Source organism: Notamacropus eugenii, chromosome 7, assembly GCF_028372415.1.
Source record: "Notamacropus eugenii isolate mMacEug1 chromosome 7, mMacEug1.pri_v2, whole genome shotgun sequence".
Taxonomy (NCBI): Eukaryota; Metazoa; Chordata; class Mammalia; order Diprotodontia; family Macropodidae; genus Notamacropus; species Notamacropus eugenii.
In genome coordinates, this window is record NC_092878.1 from 2,910,074 (window position 1) to 2,923,643 (window position 13,570).

Consider the following 13,570-nt stretch of genomic DNA (forward strand, 5'->3'; position numbering starts at 1 on the left):
TTTGTTTGTGTGTGTCCTTCGTTGCTGAAGAAGACCATGATATCAGAGAAATGATGACATGACTTGCATGTGACTTTGATTTGAGTGAGTGAGGGCTGTGCAGGTCACCAGCCTCACTTCTCCTGCAGAGCCATCTGAATCCAGTGACCAGATATTCATCAGGATGGACCCAGGATGCACTGGGAGACCTTGGGCCCTTTAGACCAAGGTCTTTGCAGGCACTCGCTTAGGCTGAGACAATGCCCATTCATTGAATAGGCCTGTTTGAGAAGTAGCCAGGGCATGGCCCCTTTAATGAGGCCAAGACAAAGAAAGACATCAGGCTGGGTAGGAAACAGCAACAGTTACTCTTGATGATCACTCTTAAGCCAGGAGGGTCCTGTCAAGAATATCTTGACAGCTTAGGTTGATGGGCAGAATTGGATAAGATGAAATTCAACAGGGAAAATATGAAGTTCCACATGTGGTAAAAGAAATAAAATTCATGAGGACATGGCTAGACAACAGTTTATATAAAACAGATCTAGGTATTTTTTGGTGGAGTGCAAGCTTAATCAATATGATTTTCCCGTATGACATGGCAACTAAAATAGCTAATGCTATCCTTGGCTTCATCAAGAGAGTCAGAGTACTCAGGAACAGGAAGTGGCAGTTTTGTCCTCTGCCCTGGTCAGACCGCATGTCTGGAGTTCGACTCTGGGCACTACATTTTTGGAAGCACACTAACAAGCATTCATAAGAGAATGTTAGGGATGACAAGGCAACTGGAAGCCATGGCCAATGGAATTATTTGAAGGAACTTTGGAATTGAGTTTGAAGGAGAGAAGACTTAGGTTGGACATCATCACCATCATCACCACCACTAGTATTTATGTAGCACTTTAGGATATGCAAAGCACTATAGACCTATTATCTTGAGGCAGTTACTATTATTAACCCCACTTTACAGAAGTTGAAATTGAAGCAGACAGAGATTAAGTAATTTCCTAGGATCACACAATTTATAAGATTTGAACTCAGGTCTTTCTTTCTCCAGGGCCAACACTCTATCCACTCTACCACTTAGATGCCTCTAAAGACATGATGGCTGTCTTTAAGTATTTGAAGTTCTGTCATCTGGAAAAGAAATTAGCCCCATTTGATTTATTCTCAGAGGTTAGAACCAGGAGCAACGGATGAAAGTTGCAGAGTGGCCATTTGATGTGAAGAGAAGCTACCTAAAAATTAAAGCCATGCAAGTGAGCTATGGATCAACAGGGAAACGATTGCCCCTTCTTGGAAGTCTTCAAGACAAAACCAGAGGACCAGTTATTAATCATGTCATAGGGGGGATTCTTTGTCAGATGTGATGTCTTCTCTGGTTCCTTCCAACTTGTCATTCTGTGAAATATTTATTATAAACTTATTGTGTATGGCATCACAGACGTGTTCCTACTTGGGTGGAACATGCACATTTTTTTTTTTTACATGATTGAAAACATGGGATTTCCAGTTTTTATTTTTAAAGACTTCTATATGAGGGATTAGCAATCAGTCTAATGTCTTTCTCCTTCCCCTTATCTCTTTCTCACTCTCTCCACCCCCATCTTTCTATTTTTCTGTCTCTATTTTGCTATCTTAAAAAATTATATGAATAATAATTAAAACCCAGCTTAGGTAATTCCTACTCATAGAGGCATAAACAAGAGGATGACCTGATGCCATGGAAACTCTCACCATTAAAAATTCCATGTAGGCAATGACATAATTGTTCAAGCAAGAGGATGTTTCTAATGATGGAGAAAATTGCCATCGTGAATGGAAGGTTAGTCAACCAAATATGAAATAACTGATATTGAGACAGGTAGGAGTAGCAAACTGTCTTGCCTGTTTTTTTTTTTGTTTTTTTTTTTTAATGCCTGGAGGAGAAATGGTCCACAATGAACTAAACTCAATGCAGGAAACAAATTAGGGAGAACAGATGGTTGTCTTCCTCAAGGAAAACAGATGCTGCCGCAATGCAAGACAAAAGTTGGCAGATCTATTCCACATAATCTAGTCTTCCTAATTGAAGCTAGAGGGTAATCTGCATATTTCCAGTGTTAGCTAAAAGGAGGGGCATATTGACAGTTAAAAGGAATTAAGTTAATCCAATCCACATATCAAGTGGGTGGAGAAAGTTGTTAGGGTGGAAGCAAAACAATTCAAAAGTCTGATCTGGGCTAAGAGAGAACTCCTCTGCTGACTGGATGAGCCTGTGGGTATTACTCACAAAAGAACTAAACTAGCCTTGAGGCGCTATGGGCTGCATTCACAAAGTATAAGTAAATACTTCCCCTCCGAGAAGAGGTCAATAGCTTCTGCAATTTGGTAAAGAACCAGTAGATGGCAGTAGTAGCACACTGGAGAACCAGACTACAGATGCATAGTGGAGAAAGCAGCCCAGGGGATGATGTCTGCAGACTAGCGATTGACATCAGCAGCTCTGTAAAGAAGAAAAAAACGAAGTAGTTTTGGAGGCATAGAAATATTTCAGCACTTATGGGTACATAAGTTACTTTGGCAATACCTACACCTTCTCTTGCTGTTGGCTATGTACATATGGCCATGGTCTTGTTGGGGGACGGAATTGTTGTATTTCTTGGTATTTGCCCTACTATTCCATATATTCTGTTTAACTAGCTGCCTTTGTATTGAAATAATGTGGCTTCTTTTGTAAAACTAGGATTTTTTTTTTTGTAGAACTAGGATTTTTAAGTTTTTAAAATTTTTTGCTACTCCTTACTAATAACCCTAGCATTTAGCTTTTCTTCAGGTTTTCCTTGAAGTATTCTTTGTCCAAATAACTATTCTAGAAAGAACTTTTTCTTTGCAATCCATAAAGTAGAAATCTTGGACAAGGTGATATCTAAGGCATTCTTTCTTTCTATTGTACAAATATCCATAATCTGGGACTTCTCTCACCTCTATCCAGGGATTCTTTATCTTTTTCCACTCTTGATCTCTTTAGGGCTTCTTAGACTGTGAGTTGCGACTCCATATGGTTATACGATTCTGTCTGATCTAGGCCTCAGTAAAAAGCCAAGCTCTAGAGATACAAAAGATGGTATGAATCAAGTCATCAGTTCATTTAGTTTCAGTGTTTAAACCAGCAAGTTTGACAAGACACTGGAAAAATACCCCCAAACGGCTTTGGAATGACTTCACTAGGGTTAACAATTTTTTGCTTAAAAAAAAAAAAAGACCTCCCCCCCCCCCCCAATCAGAGATACATAAGCTAAATTCTATTGGATACTCAAATGGGACCTGTTTGTTTATACCACAGTGAAATTCCTTCTTTGGTGATAGTGGGTGGTAGTCTTCATTGAAGAGAACAGATGCTACCAAGATGGGACGGTCAAAACCCCCACTAATAATGGATCTTACTGATTTGAATTGACACTTTGGCAATGTCAGGGTTAATATATATTTCCTGTGAGTTGAAGGTGGGGAGGCTGGAGAAGAAGTGTCAGTGTGCTGTATTAAATATTACTTAAGAATGCTTTGCTTTCATTCATCTGAAGGCTGCACTTTTTTTTTTTTTAAAGCGCCTCTATAAGCCCATCTATCACTATAGAAACAGGTAGAAATACCTAGAATATGCATTTACCACTTTCACTTTAGTGTTGATGAAAGTTTGGACAAGAAAACGTGGGAGTGTGCCCCTCATAAGTAAATAGGCACACTTTCATCTCTCTCTGAGGTCTGTCTTTGCACAGAGGAAGCCATCACTGAGAGTTGCAGGCTCTTGGGAATTTCCTTTTGTAACTAGAAGATAAACCAGGTCTTCAATGCAGCAGCAGTAGAAACAGTGGCCCCAACAAAGAAAGGCACCTTTAGCCTTTGAGCAGATTTCATGGACTAACTGTTTGACCTATCTCTCATCTTCTTGGCTGTGAGGTTTCCCTGCAACTGCTTTCTCTTTTCCGGTCTGAAGGATGATGATTGTTTATTTAGCAACTTCCTATACTGGTAAGTGGTCATTTGTCCGATTTCCAGTCCCCAGAAAATGCCCCAAGAGAGTTTGTTTTCCTAACTAATTGTCAGAGTTTGGGGACAAATCGTGGTTTTCTCACGACCCATGGTGAGGTGACAGACGGCATGATTACTGACTGATTCCCCCAGCACTGCCAGGAAAGCTTGCTTTCTGGTGAGTGAGTGGGTGGGGTAGGGTGGGGTTGGCTTTGGATTGAGGTGGGAAGTCACTACCTAGTGACTCAAAGGTAAATAACTTTCAGGCTGTGTCTAGTTTGGGGGCAGGCTTTGCTCCTGTTTCAGATTTCTCAGTTTCAGTTTTGTGTTTGGCTGGTATTCCTTTCCCACCCCCCCTCCCTTTTTTCTTGTGTGTCTTAGCTGTACAGAAAACCCTCAGCATACTTTCTTCCTACTCCAAATGGCATGTCTTTCCTTTCTTTCTTTCTTTTTTGTAGGGGTTGTGTGGGTATATTGTTTCTGTGGTGTAGTAGATAAAGTTCGGGACTGCTGTCAGAAAGGATCTATGTTCAAATACCAAAACTCTGATACTTAGTGACTATATTACCCCAATCAAGAAGATTCCCCTCTTTAAGACTCAGCTATGTCATCTATAAAATGGGAATGATATCTATTGTACCCACCTATAGGATTGTTTTGAGGGTATAATGAGAACGTACAGAAAATGCTTTGTGAACTTGAAATAGCCCACATTTATTTGCCATGATTTTTATCTTTATTTTTTATGCTGATTACATTTGGTAGCTGCATTTCATCCCTGCCTGGTTGACTTTAGTGCATGATGGTTTCTGTAGTTTAATTCAACTGTCAAATTATGCTGTAAAGGCAAGCATCAGTTTGTATCAGTGTGTAAATAAGTTGATCCATTTTAGAACTCAAAGTAATATTTTTAACTGCTAAGATTTGTTCAAAGAGAAAAAAATGGACGTTTTGTTAAGAACCACTGGGCTGTCATAGGTACCCACAATGATTACACAGGGAAAAAAATAAACAAGGTGGGTAATTGCGTATCAGAAGGGGAATTGGGGAAAATAAGGTATCTCATCTTACTTCAGCAACACCTGTGTCCAGGGAAAATCCTTATTTGCTCAGGTAATTGCTTAGTTTATTTCTACAGCAATAAGTGACTTCAGAGCTGGTTCTTCTAACCAGCAATTATCTACTATGCTTTTGTGTATTATGTTTCATCAGGAATAAATCTTTGCGGAAAAACCAAGGGATTCACACATGAGCATAGGGTGAGAACACTGATAGATGTCAATGTCCCTCTTTTGTTTTCCCATTTCATACAGAAAGCTGAAATTTACATTATCTGGGAAGAGACTTAACGTTTAGAAGTAAATGGAAAATAGTGATTACAGATGGAGTATTTCTATTGCCATGGTTTTTTGTTTTTTGGTAGAAGAACAGGAAAGCAAGATAAGTTCTCAGACCTATTTATGAAAAGGTGTTGGAGAGAGGTGAATAGAGAGTTGGTCTCAGACTCAAGAAGACCTGGGTTTGAATTCTGCCTCTGAAACAAGCTGGTTGTATGACCTTAGGCAAGTCACCTGATCTCACTTTCAGGCTATGAGTTGTAGAACAGAGGGATGTTCTTAATAACATTGCAGGTCTGTACAAAACAAAATAAAATGGTTCCAGGGAAAATGTCTCTGTCAACCCATTTTCCAGATTTTTTTTCCCTTCTATGGCACTGCATCTGTCTTGGAACTCCAAGTTCAAAGAGGACCTTGGGTAGAGAACCATCCCAACCCCAGTTTGTTAGGGGATTGTGAAGATGGGGACAGCACTAGACGTGAAATAATCCTTCACATTTCTCAAAATACCTTGCCCAGACCTCTTATTTGCATTGATCATGTTTTCCTTTGTAGCTTTATTATTTTTGCATGTGTTCTTCACTTCTCTCTCCAACTTCCATCCCTATTAGATTATAAACTTCTTGGGAATAGGATTTATGTGACATCTTAACATTTGTTTTGTGTAGATATGTGATTTTATCATTTCTTTTGTAACTCTCAATGGAGAAATTTCCCTCAGTAATTAAAATTAATAACCTTACTCATCTGTACTTTAATTTTAGAGAGTTGTGTGGGTGCATTGAGAGTTAAGTGATTTCTCTATGGTCACACAATTAGTGTATGTCAGAGTCAGGACTTGAATCCAAATTTTCCTCCCTCCCACACTGTCTATCCACTATTTGGTTGCCTCAGCTCTATTAAGCACTTAAATAACTACTTGTTGAATTGAATTTTTGTGTGTTACCATACCCAAATGGAATAGTTTGTCAAAGTGTAAATGCAGATCCTTTACTCTTTTGATTGGAGAAAGGGGCTAGAGAATTAGAGAGTCTTAAGTACATAAATGGGATAAAAGAAACACTGAAATCTGGAAGAGAATGAAAAGTTTTGTTGCCGCTTGCCCATCTTTATAACCAATAAGCACTAACTGAACACCTGGTATGTGTTAGGCACTGTGCCAAGCTCTGAGGTTACAAGGAATGGTAAAAACAACAGTCCCTGCTTTCAGGGAACTTATAGTCTAATGGGTAAATAACTATATACAAACAAAATGAATACAAGATAAATTGGAGTTAATCCACAGAGGTAAGGTGCTAGCATTAAGTGGAGGGGAGGGAGATGAGGAAAGATCTTTTACAGAAGGTGTGATTTTAGCTCAGGCTTAAAGGAAGCTAAGAGAAGTTAGGAGACAGATGAAGAGGGAGAGAATTCTAGGCATAGGTGACAGCAAGTGAAAGTGCCTAAAGTTGGGAGGTGGATTGTCATGTTCAAGGAACAGTAAGGGGGGGGCAGTGTCATTGGAATGCAGATTACATGGTGGTGATGATGGTCGTGCTGGTGTAAGCAAAAGTAAGGAAAGGTAGAAAGAGGCCAGGTTATAGAAGTCTTTAGAAGTCAGTCAGAGGATTGGGAGCCATTGGGGTTTAAATAAATGTTGATTGATGGATTAGGGTTGATTCAATAGAGGGATAACATGGTCAAACTGACACTTTAGGGGCATCAATTTGACAGCTGAGTTCAACTAGTAGCTTATTGTAATAGTCCAAATATAAGGTGATGAGGGACCTAACCAGGATGGTAGCAGTGTCAGAGGAGAGAAGGGGCAAAGAGAGGGGGATATATGAGAGATATTGTGAAGGTAGAAATGATAAGACTTAGAAACTGGTTGGATATGGAGGTAAAAAAGAGCGAGGAGTCAAGGATGGTGGTGGGGTTGGGGGGAGTCAGATGACTGCAGTTATGCTGAGTTGTCCCTCCCAGTGAGCTCTTCCTTTCTATACTGCCCCAGGTTTGGAGGAAGATGTAGCTTGTGCCACCGCTGGAGGTTAGAGACTATTAGAAGTCTCGTATTGGTAGTCTATCTGGTATCTTGCCTGTAATAAGGATGAAGAATGAACCCATGGCGAATTACAAGAAACCGGGACTGGCAACTCTCCCAGCTCCAACTCACCCAAACAAGTCTCTCTCTCCCTCTGTCTGTTTCATAATCATTCTGGTTCCTTCTTTTTCCCCCTCACTTTCATTACATTGGAGTCTTGGATAACACACTACTCCCATCTTTCAAATCATCATGATCTGCAATATTAAGAGTCATCTGAAACTCCTCTCTCTCTCCCTCCCTCCCTCTCTCTCTCTCTCTCTTTCTCTCCCTCACCCCTTTCATATCTAATCATTTATAAAGCCCCTGATTTTACCTACATGCAACATATCTTTACTTTTTTATTATTATGAAATGGATAAACACCAGCAAACATAAATGTTTCCTTAATATAAGAAAGAAAAGAAAAAGGATTGTGCATAACATTATGAATCTCCAATACAGACTGAATGCTTTAAGTATATACTTATTAGTGCTGTCAAACTCACATAGAAATAGGCTGGTAGTAACTTAGAAAACAACAAATTAACATTATCTGTGGTGTATTCTATTTTTATTTATTTTGTTAAATATTTAGCAATTACATTTTCACCTGATTTGGGGCATTTGGGGATTTTTAGATTCAACTTGGTAGTTCCAACACTGTTCTATTTGTCTATGTCCCCTTCTGAACTTCCCCCTACCCTCTTCTGTGTATTAAAAAAAAATTTCAATGACTCTCTCTTCTTTCTCCTCTTTTTTTTTTTCCATTACCACCCTCTACATAATACCCCATTCTACCAATAAAAGCTCTCCCTTCTAACAAATGAATTTAGGAAAGCAGAAAAATTCCACCTTGGCCACTTCTGAAAATATACACCCCATACTGTGGCTCTAGGGCTGCTATCACCTCTTCTCCAGGGGAAGAGAAAAATCAATCGTGGTCAGTCTTGTCAAGTAATGATTGCTTATTGCCTTCATCGTTGTTCTTAAGCTGTAGGTGGAGCAGTGGGTAGAGTATCCAGCCCTGAATCAGGAAGCCCTGATTTGAAATCCTGCCTCAGATACAAGCCTGGTGATCTTGGGCAAGTCACTTAATTCTTTTTGCTGCAGTTTCCTCAACTGTAAAATGAAGATAATAAAAGCACCTACCTCCTCTGGTTATGAGGATCAAATATTCGTAAAGCAGTGCCTGGCATACTTAATATTTATTTCCATTTTTTCCTTAAATCTTTCACTGCTGTTTCCCTTTAAAATGTTGAAGTCCCTGTTATGGACTGTTTTCCTGATTCTGCTCAAGTAACTTTGTATCAGTTCATAAAATCCTTCCACCTTTTTCTGAATCTATTCCCCCATTGTTAGCATTGTAACCTTCTGTTATATTGCTGTACTGTAACTTATTTAAAATTTTCCAATTGAAAGGAATCCTCTTGGTTTCACTTTTTTTTTTTTTTTTTGCTATTACAAGAAGAGGAGCTGTAAATACTTTGCTGCATTTCTATTCTTTCTCTTTGATCTCTTTCGAGTATATGCCTACTACCAGTATTGAGGGGTCAAAGGGTCTGCACAGGCTATTGACCATTTGGGTACAAGTCTAAATTGCTTTGGACTCACAAATCTATCAACAGTATGCCTATTATTTCATAGCTTTTCCATTAATTATCATTATTCTTCTGTTTTGATCTTTGCCAATCTGATGGGTGTGAGGTGGAACCTCTGAGTTGTACTAATTTGAGCTTCTCTTATTAGTGATCTGGAGCACTTTTCCACATGGTTGTTGATAACCTGACTTTGCTCATTTGAGAATCTGGTGTTCGTATCCTTTGCTCATTTCACTGAAGAATGACTCCTATTCTTATATACTTGTATCAATTCCATGTAAACTGGCATAACAGATCTTGTATGTGATCCTTTTTTTCCATACATGTATCAACTACCCTAGATCAAGCCCTTCTTACCTCTCTCCTGGGCTATTTCAAGTCCTAATTGGTCTCATTGCTTCTAGATTCTCCCCTTGACAATCCATTCTCTATACAACTGCTAAAAGGATATTTCTAAAACTCAGTTCTGACCATAATGCTTCCCTGTTCTATAAATGTTGGTGGCTTCCTCTTTCCTTTAGGACACAATAAAAGTTCCTGTTTGATTTTCATAGTTCTTTAAACTCTAGCTTTCTAGGATTATTGCACATTTTTACTCTCATTCCTAGGTTCTATTTTCCAAACAAACTGACTGGGTGATCACTATACAAAAAATTATCCATCTCCTTCCTCCAGTGCCTTTGCACAGTCTTTCCCTTATGCTTGGAATTACTCTTCTCTTCCACCTAGTATAATCTTTAGGTCCTTTCAAAGCTCCGTTCAGGTATCACCTTCTACACGAAGCCCTTGTCCATATCTCATTCCCATGTCACTATCTGGTCCCTACCTACTTCTCCAACATCAGAGAAATGTAATTTCCTTCAGATAGATCATGTTCATTCCTAACTCTGAGGTTTTCCTCAAACAATTCTTTCTGCTTGGGATGCTGGTCCTACTCTTCTAATTTATTGATATTTTACATGATCTCCATTTCAGATTCCTTTCCCTCCATGAGAATTTCCCCAATTATCTCAGTCCTGATGAATTAGTCCTTTCTTTAAGCTCCATGACCTCTTATTGTCACTATTTCTTACTTGTCACTTTGTGTAGGCTACTTTGTATGGTTATTTATGTCCTTATGTTTACATTGTCTTCCCATATAGATTGTAAATTCCCAAGATCAAAGAGCATGCCTCCTACCTCTTTGCATTCAGTAGTGTCTGTCAGTTTCAACTCATAGGTGCTTAATAAATTCAAGTTGCTGTTAATGATGATAATATTGCAAGTAATGGTGTCATTGTGATGCACTGAGGTATTAGTGATTGAACATTGGTCTACCTTATATCAAACACACAGAGAAATCTACAGCATGGTTGATTTACTTTATTGAATAGAAATATCAAGACTTTTTATAGCAGGGCATATACTAGGAATTTCTAACTAGTTGATCTTCCTTAACAAGCAAGTCATGAAATCAAATCAAGTTTATGGTCTGATATTATCATACCTAGGTAGCATTTCAAGCAAGGACAAGAGATGTGGCCAAAGGCTGCTGACATGCCTCCTTTTTTGGCTGGTGGGCAGCATAGTAGACATACGACTCTCCCTGGAGTCAAACAGCATGACTTTAAGTCCCCTCTCAGACACTTAATAGATTTGTGATGCTGGTCTTGATTGTTCTGAGTTCTAGTGCTCTCATCTGTAAAATGGGAATCACAATCTGGCGCTACCCTTTACAGCAGCCCTGTACAACTTGGCAGTATGTAGGGGCCAAAATTAAAATAGGCTAAAGTACTTGGCAGCAGATAGATTTTTAGTGGGTCACTTTCCAAGTAAAGGTAACTAGAGACAGACTAATGATGCTTGGTTGCTGCAGGTCACATGAGAAACAGGAGTAAGTGGGCAGTGGCTGGTGCCCCAAATCCTTTCCCATGCTGGCCCTCCTACAGATGTTGTGCAGAACTGCTTTACAGGGTTATCCTAAGGAAAGTACCCTTTAACCTGAAGGTATAAGTTCTGGAGGTGACCTGCACATGAAATTCAACAGTCTTAACCCTGGGAGTTCCCCATGTGCATTCTTCTTCTTCTTTTTTTTAAATTTCCAAAGCAACTCAGAGAATTTACTTGCATCACATGCCTTAACCTTTCTATCTTTCCTTCTGGTGACCTCAAGGCTTTAGAGCAGGGGTGGGAGGCAGCAGGTTCCCCAATCTTATTTTAGAGAAATTACAAAAAAAAGATTCCTCCTTACAAAAAGCCTGGGAACCCCTAGAAGAGACAGAGAAGCATGCATTCCTCTAATATTTTCTTTCTACCTTTCAATCAGTTGTGTTATTGTTATATAGACAATCTCAACATGGTCAGCAGTAATGCTGCTTTTTTTTCCCCATTAGCACAAAAGAACACTTTTCCTCTTTTATTGGCTACATAAGCGTGCAGACTAGCTCATGAATCAGGAAAGTTCAAATCTGGATCTGATAAAGCAAAGCTTAGAGTTAGGTTGACCTAATGGAAGCTGGGTTAGCCCTAGAGGCTAAAAGTCCTGACTTCAGTTTTTGTTTAGGTAAGTGTCCGGTAATCCTCTTGGTAAGTCACTTAAACTCTTAAGGTCCTAGGATATTCTCTAAGACAATAAATTACTGAGGGTGGAAGGAATTTTCTCACCTGAAGCTTCTTTCTTCCCCCAATAATTAAACCACAGTCCAAATTTCCTTCGTCTTTTCTATCTCTCTCCCCCAAATGCAAAACTGATTATATTTCACCCCACTTACTTTAAGGTAGAGTGGAGAAAAAAGTGTTAGATTTGATGTCAGATAACCTTAAATCCTGCTCCCCTCCCTTTTTTAAATCTGTGGGATCTTACCCAAGTCACCAAACCTTTTTGGTCCTTGCAGAATCATCGAATATCTGAGTTGGAGAAATCTCAGAGACTAGTCTAAACCATTCAGAGTCCTGTGTAAATGAAAGGAGAGGCCTAGATGATATCCAAGGTGATTAAAAATATTTGGAAACCTTTTGGTTGCTTCCTTTGAATACCATCGAACCACTTGGTGCTAATTTGCTACTGGTCGTTAAACAGGACGTGGTTCAGTAAATGCAGGGCTAGTGAAGGGGTAGGCAAGCCCACCCACTTTGCAGGGAGGTCCATTTTGCCCGTAAATAGGGATCCATCACCATTTAGGTGCAGCTAGGTGCCATAAGTAGATGGAATTCAGGACTTGAAGTCCCGAAGACTGGAGTTCACATTTGGCCTCAGTCACTTACTAGAGACTGGCACATAAAAGGTACTTAATAAATACTTACTGATTTGTCAGTTTTGTCGTCTGTAAAATGTCAATAAGAATAGCACCTACCTCTCAGGATCATTGTAAGGATCAAATGAAATAGTATATGTAAAAATAATTTGTAAACCTTAAAGCACTATTCAGATTTTGGCCTTTATTAACATCAGTTAATTAAATCTGATTGAAACTCAAAATTTAGACTTGGAAAATATTTTGGTGATATCTAGTCCAACCTTCCTCATGTTTATAGATGAAGGTACAGACGCCTACACTGGGGAAGTAACTTATCCAAGGGCGCAGCAGTAGCAGTCAGAACTTGAACCCAGGATTTTTGGACGCTAAATCCAGTGCTCTGACTGCCTTTTCTTGTAGCATTAGTACTCTGTGCAGTCATGCTTTCTTGGATCACGTGTGCAGAGCACAGAAATAGTCATTAAAAACCAAAACAAAACCCACTTTGAACCCTCCCCAAAGAACAAACCAAAATGGGAAAAAGATGTAGCACATATTTCATGTCCCTCCGACAGCAAATACGCAACAGCTGCTTGAAGGAAGTCCTATGCAAGTTGTATTCGTGTTTCCTCATTTGTATCCTTCCACTTTTACCCTCCATCCTGCAGGGGCCAAAGTGGGGAACAAGAAAAAGAAGTGTGTGTGTGTGTGTGTGTGTGTGTGTGTGTGTGTGTGTGTGTGTGTGTGTGTGTCCATCTCTCCCCCTCCTTCTTCCGCTGCTCCTTACAGAGGAATTAAAGGCTTTAACAGTTCTAATCAATTTCACATCCGAAGGTGCAGCGCTTTCCTTAGGAAGTACTTTTTACAGATAGAGCAAAGGGACGATTAAGTAAACAATAACTCACATTCACGTAGCTTTTTATCTTTTCAGAGATCTTTTTCCCTTGCATAGTCCCTTGGGGTTAAGTAGTGGATCTATTGTCCCCATTATCGGAAAACAGAGGCTCTTAGTTTTTTGACTTGCCTGTGGTCAGTTAACCAAGTGGCAGAGAAGGGGCTGAACCTATCTAACTTGAAAGCTGCCTGGGGGGAAGAGGGTGACTAATTCCGTATTCATTTTCCTACCTCTGCAAGCTGCCTCTCTACTCTTCTTCCTACGCATTTTAATTCCTCTCACCTGACTTGGGCGGGGGGAGGGGAGCACATTTAAGAATAGGGAACTACACAAATTTGGACAAATTTCTACTCCTGTTGAGAGGTAGTGGAGCCACAATTTGGAACTTTAGCACGTTTCTTGGTGGGAAAATACATTTAAACCCTAACCTAGAAACATGAAAGGAAAGGGAAAAAAACCTAATGGAAAAAACA

The 13,570-nt window shown here is 39.5% G+C and overlaps 1 protein-coding gene across 5 annotated transcripts in view; it reads left to right on the top strand.

Annotated features, from left to right (window-relative positions):
- Positions 1–3,416: 3,416 nt before the first annotated feature.
- Positions 3,417–13,570, top strand: part of ATP8B4 (ATPase phospholipid transporting 8B4 (putative)) — a 339,741-nt gene continuing 329,587 nt past the window's right edge. For 3 of the 5 annotated variants that reach the window (XM_072623609.1, XM_072623614.1, XM_072623611.1), the window contains exon 1: positions 3,999–4,168. The gene's annotated coding sequence lies outside the window, so the exon portion shown is untranslated. The other 2 variants (XM_072623610.1, XM_072623613.1) reach the window with 1 other exon arrangement.